Raw genomic sequence first — 13,262 nt, forward strand, 5'->3', positions numbered from 1 at the left:
TTCACTTCAATTATATACTTTTTTTGTGAGTAGTTTTTATTTAATTTCAATTATACTTGTAAGTAATTGTTATTTAATTTCAATTGTACTTGTACCAAGACGGGGAGGGGAGGGAAATAATTGCCGGAAGCTTCAATACTGCATCAATTTCTTTTCGAATGTGACGCGACTACAATGATCGCCAACAGATGTAGTATTGTTTCTGTAGACATTGTTCTCGAGAAGCTCCGATTTACCCGCTACCACACACGCTCTGAAAAGAAGAGAATCTAAGGTATCGTACATTCGATATTACAATAACAATCTAAATTAAATTATATTCTAAATTGAATTACAATTTATATTAACTTATATTCTGGATTGAATATTATGTTCTAAATTAAATTATATTGTAAATTAAATTACACACTAAATTAAATTAAAATCTAAATTAAATTATACTGTAAATTAAATTACACTCTAAAAAATAAATTATTCCCTAAATTAAATTACACTCTCTATATATAAATTAAATCATACTATAATTTAACTTATACTCTAAATTAAATCATACTCTAAATTAAATTGTACTCCAAATTAAATTACACTCTAAATATATATTAAATTACAAGCAGAAGAGAATAAATAATCATACCGGACACATATTTTTGTACTTCATGCTGTGACAATGGTTCTTCGTTATAATCCTGCAGGCTGGTGGCTCCTGTACAAAATCAATGCAACAAAAACCTCATTTACAGTACAATACTAGTAATTGGTTAAACAATAAAATAATTATTCCTCACATAGCGCGCGAATGCTACGTGATTCCAGGACAACAGAATCAAAGAAACGAACAGGAGCAGTAAGTTCAGTTTGACGTCCATGATGTCTTGAGTCGAATCCCTCGCAATTCCACCTTTAAATAATAGTGCCCGTCCACGGATCCCGCTTTTATATACTAAAGTCTAGCGAATTGCTATCGTGCGAACAGATACGCGTATGCATAAAAATGGCAATAGAAATACCTGTAACAGTTTTGATAAATAAACTTTTCGGTTTTTCGTGACCTGCGTGATGGAAACCGCGTTGCTCGTGTAGATGTATCGTCGCTGCGAGTGATTTATGTTGCAATATTCGTTACGGACGTCCACGAGCACGATATTCCAGGGGATACTGTTCAAATAGAGCACGGAAGTCGTCATTCTTTCAGTGGACACAGTACTTGCACTGCTTAATCTGATCAACGAAGCAATATTTCAATAATAACAGGCGACAGGACACGAATAAATTGTTCAATATTATTTACGCTAAGTAATTAAGGATAAACGCAATCGTCGCAGCCAGGAGAATAAGCTAGATTTCAAATCGAAGGAGTAGGAGGTGGGTGTCACGTGACGCGACCTACCCCGCAGGAGTCTCGGCGCGTCACGTGACCTACTACAACTCCTTCGACTTGAGAGCCGGCTATCGCGAACGGCGACAGCACGCGTGCCGCACTAGAACATGCTTCAGGAGCCTAACAGAACCTAAATCGACTTACTCTACCTCACAGTGGCCTTATCCCCACCACTCCACGGCGCGCCCAATCAGCAGTGACTCACGCCTCGGCAGTGAACTCAGCCAGGCGCGTCAGCCGGCCAATCGGAGCGGAGCATCTTTCGCGGGAGTTCAGGTATTGCAGGGCACGACGTTGCCAAGTTGTAGTCGAACAATGAATTCGTTAGCGACGCGTCGACGGGTAGAACCAGACGTGGAATACCTGCGGTATTCATAAAAACGTAGTACCTTCTGTTTGGCTTTTCAATCGCGACGATGGCTGCAGCGAGTTCCGCGTGACGAAATCACGCAGAGAGAAAAAGAGAGAGAGAGAGAACATTGTCGATATCATCGGAGGTTTTTCCGTATAATATAAGCAGAGGTAAGCGTGTCACGATCGCGCGTCTCCGCGATTCGGTTGCATATTCGGGACGAACGGTTCGGTAATAATTCGCATTGTCGTGCACACGTGCAGCGGCATGCGGCAACGGCATCGAACAATGCGCATCATGTCGCCATTTTGGTTTCACGTTATTTTAATTCGGCCGCGTCCGCCGCGTACGTCGGGCCGGGCCGGGCCCGGCCGCTCCATTCGTTCCGACGCGACGCGCGTTAAAAATGCGACGCGCGATGGTCTCCGTGATTTAATGTTCTATTTCGCCCGGAATTTACAAAGGGGAACAACATTCCCGTTGATTTCGACCGCCGTTGCTTTATTTCGTCCGCGCACGGATGAATTTAAATATGCTGATTTTATTACAGCAAGTTTTCAAACGCGCGGCCGGACTCTCCGACGTGTTTCAACCCCGACGCTGGCCGCGGTCGCCTGTGAAACGCCGTAATTCGACTCGGATCGACGCACTGTTTCATCCAGGCACGCTAATTTCTTTCGTGGTCCACTTAGACGCGACGTAAAGCGTTATCTTTGCCTAGGGATTCAGTCAAAATGCAATTTACTGAGCGAAGATGGCGGAGTAAAAAATTTTGAACTACTGCATAGGGTGCGCGAGACGATTTCCTGCAACTTTTTCCTTTACGAAAATTTTGCCCGACGCTTAGTTAACGAGATATTAACGGAAAACTACGGGTCAATCGGAGAGCTGGCTCTTCGGTCCCGATGTTACCGGCCACTGTCGCGACGATGACTCATCGCATGGTGGCCGCGCGTGCCGCGCTAGGCCGGAGCGCCCCGCGATGAGTCATCCCACTACAATGGCCGCTCCGTTCGGGGTTTTTCGTTGATATCTCCGTAACGAAGCCACTTAGAAAATTTTCGCAAAGGACAAAGTTGCTCCAAATCATCTGGGGAATCGTTTCTTTCTTCATACGTCAGTGTATCTCTGTCTGTAGACTGGCATTTCTTATTCCAGACGTCGTCTACAACCTGTTACGCTCTTTAATATTATATTGTTTACGTTCACATCGTTTATAATCACATTGTTCACAACCGCATTATTTATAATCGCATTGTTTATGACCATAATTGTTCGTTACGGTTTTGAGCAACATATGTGTACCGAAAAATTTGTTTAAAAAAATCGGAAAAATCGGGAAAATTTGCATCACCAATTATTATACAAAACCGGTTTCAGATACAGACGATCACGTTCTACTTCGAATTTCTACTAAGTGTATATATAAATCCAACAACCGAAAAGTCGCTAAACCGTCGCAACGATCCTGCGAATTAGCGAATTGCGAGCAACCGTCCGAGAAAAGGTGCAACACGGTTGTTGTTCTAGCAGGCAAATCCGTCGTTCGCGTCGTGTAAATTCGGCCCGCGTAGCTCGAACCGGCGAACTTCTGCCGGGAAACTAATTAATACTTGGCCGAGCAGCTCGATACGTTGACCTAATTGGACGGTCTGTCGCTAGCTGTGTTGTTATTGACAATATCCAGGGACACGGCAATTATCGCGATAAATTCCCGCGGCGCCGTTGTTCCGCCGCTTCGGAAGCACGGCGAACGGAGACGGCGGCCCGTGAATATTTCCACGGCGCGAGGTGTATCGGTAATCTCGTTAATTCAGCCGGTTTCTTTGAGCCCGGGAGGTGCGCGGACCGGACAGGTGAGTGACGGTCGGTCCATTTTATCGCGTAACGCCGCCCGCCGACCTTTCGCTCGGACCTTCGCGTGCCGCGATAATTAAAGGCGCCGTCGGATGCAAAATGCTGAAATCGAGCGCGGCCACGTAGGCGGCCGGAAATACATGCTTAACAGCCGTATATAATGGATGCGCCGCGGCAACGGCCGATTTTCCCGTCGCGGAGATTGATTGCTTTCGAAAGAGTCGTTTAATGATTATCATCGCCGGCCCGATTACCGCGCCCGTCATCGATACAACGGGAACGAGCACCTTGTTTCCCGCTGCAACGCGGCGACCCGACGGCGATCGCGACCACCGGAAGTCCGGCATGAAACCAAGCTGCCCGGTAGCGAAAATGATGGATACGAAGACGATCGACCGGTTTAACTTTGTGCGATTTTTCATCGACGCGCGGCGGACGGGCTACGAATGTTTTCTGCCACGATTGAAAATGGCGAGCGGCTTTGGTTAGTGTTTCGTCTTGAGGGCGAAACATTGTTTCGCTTAATTAGGCGGCTGTGTCTTGACGAGTATACTCGTCATGGGGAAGTGGCAGTACTTTGTGATATGACGAGTATACTCGTCACGGAGAAGTGACAGTATTTTGTGTCATGACGAGTATACTCGTCACGGAGAAGTGGCGGTATTTTGTGTCATGACGAGTATATTCGTCGCGCGTAGAAAGTAGTCACCATTGTGTTATGACGAGTATACTCATCACGGAGAACTGACAGTATTTTGTGTCATAACGAGTATACTCGTCACGGAGAAATAATAATATTTTGTGTCTTGACGAGTATACTTGTCACGGAGAAGTGACAGTATATTGTGTCATGACGAGTATACTCGTCACAAACAAATAACTATTTGGTGTCTTGACGAGTATAATCGTCACGGAGAAGTGACAGTATTTTGTGTCATGACAAGTAAACTCGTCACAAAGAAATAGACAGTATACTAGTCTAACAGCGAGTATACTCGTCGCGCGTAAAAAGTACTAACAATCATATATTTAACCAGTTAACCTTGTTGACGAGTATACTCGTCACTAACATTTGACACTACTTCGCGTCAAGACGAGTATACTCGTCACTAACATTTGACACTACTTCGCGTCAAGACGAGTATACTCGTCACTAACATTTGACACTACTTCGCGTCAAGACGAGTATACTCGTCACTAACATTTGACACTACTTCGCGACGAGTAAACTCGTCACACTCGAAGCGGCACACGCAAATAAAAATAAATATTAACAATAAAATCATTAATTTTACAAAATAAAACCGTCTTTCGATCCGAAATTTTAACTGCGGCGCTTACTCCAAATATGGAGTCCAATAGGACGAGTATACTCGTCACCGCTCGATTTTCGTGACTAACTTTCCAAAGAATCTCCTTTCCAAGAGAATACTCGTTCGAAGCGTCGAAAAAAAAAGACATTTCCGTCTCCAAGCAACGACAACTATTCGTAAACGTGCGAAACCGAACACGGTTTGCCAGCGACGCTGATCAAATCCCGAATGGTTTCCGGCAAAGGAAAAAGAAAGAAAAAAGGAAAAGAAGAAAAAAAAGGTTCGCGGAACGTTCAGAAAGCAATCTCCTTATCACCGATATCGGACGAATGCCGTGAACCGTGCTTCTCCATTCTCTGGACAGCGTAATACGTTTGACTGGGACAAACCCGTAAACTTTTTACGAGAAGGCGGGTCCCGCGTTGATCCAAGTTTATCCGTCGCATCGCCGTCGCTCGTTCTCAGCCTCGATATCCGTTCCTAAACAGAATCGCTGATCATACGCGCGCCGCGCTGGGAAGTTATGAGCGTACCCCCTCCCCGCCATTACGCTGACAATGAAGCAATTACAGTTAAGCGGTCGGCCGCATTGTCGAGTATCAGGAAACATTTTGAACGACTCTGTTGTTGCAACGAGATAATGCCCGGTCCATACACGCGGTGTAACCGGCAACTTTGCTCATTGTTCCGTGTCATCGATCGGCTTCGTATCGGACGTTTAACGAGTACACATGTATTCGGCCCGGCCGATGTTTCCATCCCGGCCTGCGATCGGGATTATCGCGGCTTCGACGAAGCCGATCCGTTACACGCGAGTTAGCCCGAGCTTCGACCGCAACCGAATTTCCGCGTTAAACGCCGTGTTTGCGGATTACTTTCGCCGCGCGCCGGTTCGCGCTCTGACTCGGAGGTTATGTCAAGGTTATTTGGAGGACGCCGCCGTCTGCGAGAATCGTTTGGGATGCGAGGATCGACCGGGAACGAGGATCGAGTGGCAGCGAGAACGGTGGCCATCTGTCGGCGAGCGTCGGAAGCAGCCAGGACAAGGGGAACTTTGACTCGATTTTTCGTCGCGTTCCCGCGGACATTTTTGAACGTTGTGTAGCTCAAATCGAAGCTGGAAATGTCTGCTTTAAGATAGCGTGATGGAAGTATGGAAACAATTTTGTGATCACTTCGGAAAATTTAACAGTCTGAATCTATGACTCGGGCCACGGAAGACGGAGAAAGGGCTGGATTAAGGAGGAAATTCAAATCGGGTTTACGTTATACTCTTGTTAGTGTTTTTACATTTCACGTATCTCAAATTGAAGCTGAAAGTGTTGAATTTAAGATAGGTTAGTTTGAATTCGAATAGAGTCGCGGAATCGATTCGAAAAATTGCAAAATATCAACCCCTTTTTTCAGGAAAAATGCGAGGATTTTCTTGGTGAATTTTAAGTGCACTTCAATTTATATTCCCGCAGGACATTTTGAGTTCTGTTTACCTCAACGTGAAGCTGGAAGTGTCAATTTTAGAATAATGTAGCTTGAAATCGATGAGAGTCGCGGAATCGGTTCCACAAATTGAAAAACATCGACCCCCTTTTCGAAGAGAAATGACTGATTTTCTTGGCGAAATTTAAGCACACTTTAATCTATATTCCCGCCGGACGTTTTCAATAATTTTTATCTCAGATTGAAGCTAAAAGTGTCAATTTTAGAATAATGTAACTTAAAATCGATGAGAGTCGCGGAATCGGTTCCAAAGAATGAAAAACATCGACCCCCTTTTCGAAGAGAAATGACTGATTTTCTTGGCGAACTTTAAGCGCACTTTAATTTATTTTCCCGCAGGACGTTTTCAATCATTTTCATCTCAAATTAAAGCTGGCAGTGTCAACTTTAGAACAACATAGCGTGGAATCGATAAGGATCGCGATATCGTATTGAAAAATTGAAAAACATCGTCCCCTGATTCCAGCCGAAACTGCTCGATTTTTAAGAGAAGTGAATCGATTTTCAAGTCGACTTTCCTGCGTATTGTGGGCTACTTTTTAATTTTTTCTTAATTGTTTATTTACAAATAAAGTCTCTAGATTAACATAACAATATAAAAAATATATGTGGATTCTCTGATCTTCCTCCACTGCACGCATGAGCGCGTGTCCGCCGCATCGATGCCGCGACGGAACCGTAACTGCGTTTTATCGGGACGCGTGCCGGCGGGGTTTATTAATTAACGGGAACGACAATACCGGCGCGTAGAGCCCCGGGTACGTGTTCCTCTAATTCCGGGGATGGTTGACGCACAGCGGCGCCGCCCCGGCCGACCGTGTTACAATGGCGGGGCAACAACGACTTGCGCAAACACTTACGGTGATCTCGGGGAGCGTACGTTTGTTTAGTTACATTCCGAGCGCACGTTGCCCGGGCGAGAGAACAGTTGCTTATGCCCGCATGCAATGTAGCCCCGGCTGAAAATACACATGCTCGATTATACCGAGCGTTAAACGTGACAAGGTACGGGCGCGGTAATTGCGTCACGCTATTACATTTAATTAAAAGTTCGCCGGGCCGGCGGCGCCCCGAAGAAATATCCGATTGCTCCTCGCCGAACGGAGGAACCTGGCGAACCGGAGCCCCGAGGGTGGAGGGGGAGAGGGAGCCGAGTTACAATTAAGCCGGCGTAAGCGTTCGGTAACAAGGGGATCGCGTCGAATGGAAAAATCGTTTACCGAGGAATCGGCGTGCTTTTTCATCGTCGTCGACTTGTATTTCCAACGGCGACGCTCCGCTCAGCGACGCGACGCGCTCGAAATCGCGTTCCCGAGCAGCGGTCTGGCGGGTCCATTTAGCTGGCCAAAATTCGTTAGCGCCTCGCGGTCACTTTTTTCCGTGTCACCGTTGCCGTATATCGTCGCCACCGTGTATATTATTGAATGTCATTATAGATTATTGCTCTCTAAAGCATATTACGTATGTTATAATAATGTCAACACCATGCATTGTCATATTTTCCCGGAGGAAAGGCAGCTTTGAAGTATCGCGACTTTTGGCCAGCTAAATCGGCGTGCCGGACCGCTTCCTTCGCGCCGACTTGGAGATGGGAAAGCAGCTTTTAATTACGGTTTTGCGTAGGCTGGGCTCTTCTATTTGAAGTGTTCTATTCAGTTTCGGCCATTTCTCGACGTCACGAAGCTTTCAGAACGGTTTCAAGGAGACCGTCGACGCGCACTTTTCCAACGCGCTCTCGGCAATTAACAACACATATTCCGAAATGGTTAAACGCGACTGTAATCGACCGGTCGTCGTTCAAAGCGGCCAATTTAACCAGCGATCGCCTGCGAAACGTAATATCCGATCGTCGCGGCGCGATCGCCGGCCGTTCGCGGCGTCGACCGCTCGACGAATAGCCGCGACGCATTTTTGTTATCCGACACAATTTTACAGGTAATCGGCCGCGCGAGTCCGCCTCGGCTATTTACGGTAAATTGGCCGGGGATATTTTCCCCGCTCTCTCGGCCGACTTGCGTTATTTTTCTCTTCTCTTTCTTTTTTTCGTTCCGGGAATCGATATCCCGGGCTCGATCGATGAACGTAATTCTCCTTTGGCTTTTGTTGCTCCGTCCTACGGCACGCGGGGTGGGACCCGGTGGGGGGGGGGGGGTCAGATTAGTTTCTGGAAACGGCGGAGTGACGAATCGTTGGACGCCGGACTGTGTAATCGATTAAGCGAGTCCTGTAATGAACGGTGTAACAGAAAATTTATTGTCCGCCGGATTGATCCCCCCCCCCCCCTCCCCGCCGCCCTCCACATCGTTGCGCACCTGTTGTGGGCGTCTGTTGCGGATCTCTCGGCGTCGAATCTGCCGAGGTTGAACGTATCGCGATCGCAAAAATTGCGGAGACGATGTCGTGGGAGATCGTCGAATCGATTATGCCAAAAAAACTCGCTGTAATGGGCACTGTACAGGTTATGTCAAGGTTACGTTGGCGACAATGTTGCGACTAGGTTATCGTAGACGTGTTCTAAGCGTTCAGATCGACGCAAAGCCGTTGGAAATAGCTTTCCCAGAAATGACCTTGAGCATGTTTTCCAAGGTCAAATTTTTTTATGCTCGCGTCGTATTCTGCTCGCCGAGACGAGCGAACTTGCAGAAGGAACCGTGTGTCTCGAAGCAACCGTTTCGTTGTTATTCAGTGTTGAATATTGTTAAGTTACACAGAGTGTGTCACGCGACTATCGCCAGGATTTTTCGAGCAATTTTGGACAGTCCAACAAGAACATGTTTTACGAAGACATTTTTAAGAAAACGCCTGTGACAGCTATGACGTATCCATTTTTGACACCCTGTACACTAATTAATTTTATATAATTAATTTTAGCTAATTAATTGTTTGCCACGTATTAAATGATTCCTTTGTTCGATTCGAATCGATTAGAACTTGTCGCGGGCAGAGCGGCCATTTTGCCGTGGACAGGCGGAGCCCAGGGTGCTCCGTGAGCGACGAACGTTGCTTATGCAAATCTTGCCCGTGGAGCTTTTTAACGGCGGGGCCCAACGGTGGCCGGTAGCCGGCCATCTTTACGAACAGCGAGATTTCACCCGTGTGCTCACTCCGGCTCGTTAATTTTAATTGGGTCGTGAAAACGAATGTCCCGAGGAAAGAGTCCTGCCGCACGCGCCCGCATTTTGCATCTCCCCCTGATGACTCGGCTGTTCTTAATCCGGCGGGCTGATGTTGCGGCAGCTTCCCGGATTTACCAGATCGCGGACGCCGAATCTTCGAGGTCTTGTTCACGGGTTCACGCGACGCTTTCTAGTCCTTTCTCGATGGTAACTGATTTCACGGGCGTTAAACTTTAAATCTTGATTTTCTACAATTTTCAACGAGTCGGAAATAAGTGTTCCGATGTCTGTACGGTGAGTTAATCGTTTCGAATACAGCCCTTGACGAACGAGGATTTCTAAAACACGAATCTAATTTACTCGAAGAATTAAGTCAAGTATCAAATACTATAATACAAATATAATGGGAAAAAGTAGAGAGTAAAAAACATCACAAAAATTGTATAAAGCATCTGAAAGGATTCCCGAGGCGATTTGAAGCAACTTTTTCCTTTGCAGAAATCTTCTACGACGCTCCGTTCACGAGTTATCGACGAGAAACGCTGACCGACCGGAGAGCGAGCGCGACCGATGCCCCGCCCTCACGGCCAGTGGCCCGCCCGCGCGGCCAATGGCGCGCCGCCTACTCGTCCCGCGCGTGCTCGCCGATTGGTCCGCGTTTCTTCCTCGATAACTCGTCAACGGAGCGTCGGAGAAAGTTATCGCAAAGAAGAAAGTTGCTTGGAATCATCTCGGGTATCGTTTGCGCCTCATTATCAATTCCCATCGATCTTCTCGTCTCTTTAATTCGCTCTCGCGGCTCTCCGAAACGAATGCAATGAAATCGATCGTTCCCGTTAATCTTTCTGACGTCGGCAAATGTCGATTCGCCTATGGAAAGCGGCGCTTTTAGAGCACTGTGCTGAAAGAAGAACGCGTCGCCCATAACGAAAGTGATTTGCCGAGCACGCCGCGGCGTGCGCGTTCTTTTGGAGTGCGACAAATTGCAGCCACGCGTCCGCAAATTACAGAGCACCGACAGCAGTCTTTCATTGGCCACTCGCAGCCTATAGCGCTATTCCGCTCGACCGAATTAACCCTAACCGGCGATTCGACGACGGTCACAATAGACGGTTATGTCATGAGCCGTCCAGATCTCGCGGCTGTATGGGAACAAAGACGGTGATTTACGTACCGACGGAACGGAAATGCGTTTTATAATGTAAATAAAAAAACAGTGCGAGCCGTATTACGGCCGGCTGAGTGGCTTTTAAAGACCTTTTCATTTCCCCCGCGGCGACGTCTTCGGGTCGTTCCCGCGTTTTTTTTAATTAGCGCGATAACCTTTATAAAGCAACAAAATCTCATTTCCCCGCGGCGCTGCGCGCTTCCTTCCGAGCGGTTAATAAAAATCGTCGGCCCTCCGCGCGCTTTGTGCCGCGCCGCGATTCAACCGTGATTCCATAGACGGTGAACTTATTTTTACGCGTTCTCGGGCGTTCGATGACCTTGAAATTACAGTTTCGCTGAACGAAAGCGCATGGCCAAATGCAGCGACCAAAGATAACAATTATTTGAATAATGTTGAAATTGGAAAATCGGTAACAATTTGTTTAGTATTCGATTCGATTGTTGAAATAAACACGGTTAAATTCGATAAATTAAATCGAATATTGGTTGTATTATTAATACGTTATTATAAACATAGTAAATTGTTATAAATATAACAAATTAATAATAAATTAGTATAAATATAACAAATTAATAATAAATTAGTATAAATATAATGAATTATTAATAAATTATTATAAATGTAATAAATTATTAATAAATTATTATAATTGTAATAAATTATTAATAAACTATTATGAACGTAATAAATTATTAATACATTATTATAAACCTAATAAATTATTAATAAATTATTATGAACGTAATAAATTATTAATAAATTATCATAATTGTAATAAATTATTAACAAATTATTATCAACGTTATAAATTATTAATAAATTATTATGAGCGTAATAAATTATTAATAAATCATCGTGAACGTAATACATTATTAATAAATTATTAATAAATAAATTGAATCGAATCGAATGGAATATTAAATCGATAAATCGTTAAAAAGACCACGAGATTTTTTAAAACAATTCGAACTAGCCGTGCAAAAAACGGCAGAGTGGAGTTCACAGTTCGAATATATTGCAAAATAGAACGGTTTATTTTGTGCATTGATTACAACGTTTTATCAGAGCCGCGATTCTGCCCGTAGAGTTTACTAACAATCAATATGATAACCGAGTCACGATCCATTTAAATGGTTTTTTCACGCCGTTGCCACGGTCATGTATATAAAGCAGCCGATTGCCCGTCGACGTTAATGGAAATAAGAATTCGTCGGAGGAAAAAAAATCATGTTTCGGGGAATTAATTTCGCCGTTCTAGCGGTGTACGCGGTTATTGTTGCGTCGGCCTGTTTCGTCGCGCCCATCCTCGCGAGAGATGTAAGTTTTACCACGAAAAATGGAATCGTTTTCGTCGCTCGAAAAATCGAAAACAGTTTTTCATTGTCGCCCACGCGCGATTTTTATTTTAGAAGCCGAGCACCGACGTTGTCATACGATTTGGATAACGCTGTGACAATCGCCGAGGAAGTGGACGACGCAACGGATGAAATGAAACATGTCTTATGTGAATGAAGTGTACCTGGAATTTGTTAATAAATCTTAAACTATGGATTTATTCGTCGAAATTGATTTCGTCGTCTTCCAGATAAATATCTTTCCCGGCGATACTCGGACAATTATTGACTTTTCGAAATGATCTCGTGATTATTTTTTCACTTGAGCTATTATGTCTTAAAGTAGATACTTTCAGCTTTAATTTGAGGTAAGTATCGTTGAAAATCACTGACGGGAACATAACTTTAAAGCGATTTGAATTGTCGCTATGAAATCGAGGCATTTCTCATCCTATCAGGGGTCAGGGTTTTCCGGTTTCTCGGAATGTTTTCGCGATTATTTCTTAATCCCAGTAACCTCGCTTTGAAATACACATTTCCACCTTTATTTTAAGCTAAGTTACATTTAGAAAGTCCTACGGGAACATTACTTAAATTGTACTTGAAGTTGAGTCATTTTACTTTGTGGATGGTTGAGATTCTTCGATAATTAAAGCTAATGTGGCGACTCCTTTTTCAATCTAAGTTACTCTATCTTAAAATAGATACTTTCAGCTTTAATTTGAGCTAAGTTGCAATTAAAACGATTCTGGACAACGCAACTTCAAATTGATTCAAATTTTTACTACAAAATCGGGTCATTTTGGTTTCTGCGGATGGTCGGGATTCTTCGATTTTTAGAACTAACGCGACGATTCTTTTTTTCAATCTAAGTTACTCTATCTTAAAGTAGGTACTTTCAGCTTTGATTTGAGTTAAGTTGCACTTAAACCGATTTACGGGAACACAATTTCAAATTGACTCAAAGTCTTACCACATAATTGAGTCATTTTGGTTCGTGCGGATGGTTAGGTTTCATTGATTTTTAGAACTAACGCAACGATTCTTTTTTTCAATCTAAGTTACTCTGTCTTAAAGTAGATACTTTCAGCTTTAATTTGAGCTAAGTATCATTTAAAAAATCAAACAGCAACATAACTTAAAAGCAACTTGAATTATCCCAATGAAATCAAGGCATTTTTCTTCGTGTCAGAGCTCATGGTTTTTCGACTTTTCAATATGATTTCGCAAGTATTTTTTAACCA

General features: G+C 44.3%; 3 long non-coding RNA genes across 4 annotated transcripts; 2 read left to right on the top strand and 1 right to left on the bottom strand.

The window, feature by feature from the left end:
* Window positions 1-18: 18 nt before the first annotated feature.
* LOC117225805 (uncharacterized) lies at window positions 19-1,303 on the bottom strand. 2 transcript variants are annotated; one of them, XR_013034829.1, is made up of 4 exons: window positions 1,289-1,303; window positions 786-1,218; window positions 635-703; window positions 19-253 (listed from the first exon to the last, which is right to left on the bottom strand). It is a non-coding gene; the product is annotated as an uncharacterized LOC117225805 (long non-coding RNA). The 2 variants fall into 2 exon arrangements; XR_013034828.1 differs by lacking the exon at window positions 1,289-1,303 and having other exon boundaries at window positions 786-936.
* Window positions 1,304-1,697: 394 nt separating this feature from the next.
* Window positions 1,698-4,909, top strand: LOC117225806 (uncharacterized). Its single transcript, XR_004491613.2, has 2 exons — window positions 1,698-1,900; window positions 2,281-4,909. It is a non-coding gene; the product is annotated as an uncharacterized LOC117225806 (long non-coding RNA).
* A 6,934-nt stretch (window positions 4,910-11,843) lies between these two features.
* Window positions 11,844-12,239, top strand: LOC117225763 (uncharacterized). The gene is made up of 2 exons (XR_004491603.2): window positions 11,844-12,001; window positions 12,094-12,239. It is a non-coding gene; the product is annotated as an uncharacterized LOC117225763 (long non-coding RNA).
* The last annotated feature ends 1,023 nt before the right edge of the window (window positions 12,240-13,262 follow it).

Source organism: Megalopta genalis, chromosome 14 (assembly GCF_051020955.1).
Source record: "Megalopta genalis isolate 19385.01 chromosome 14, iyMegGena1_principal, whole genome shotgun sequence".
Lineage (NCBI taxonomy): Eukaryota > Metazoa > Arthropoda > Insecta > Hymenoptera > Halictidae > Megalopta > Megalopta genalis.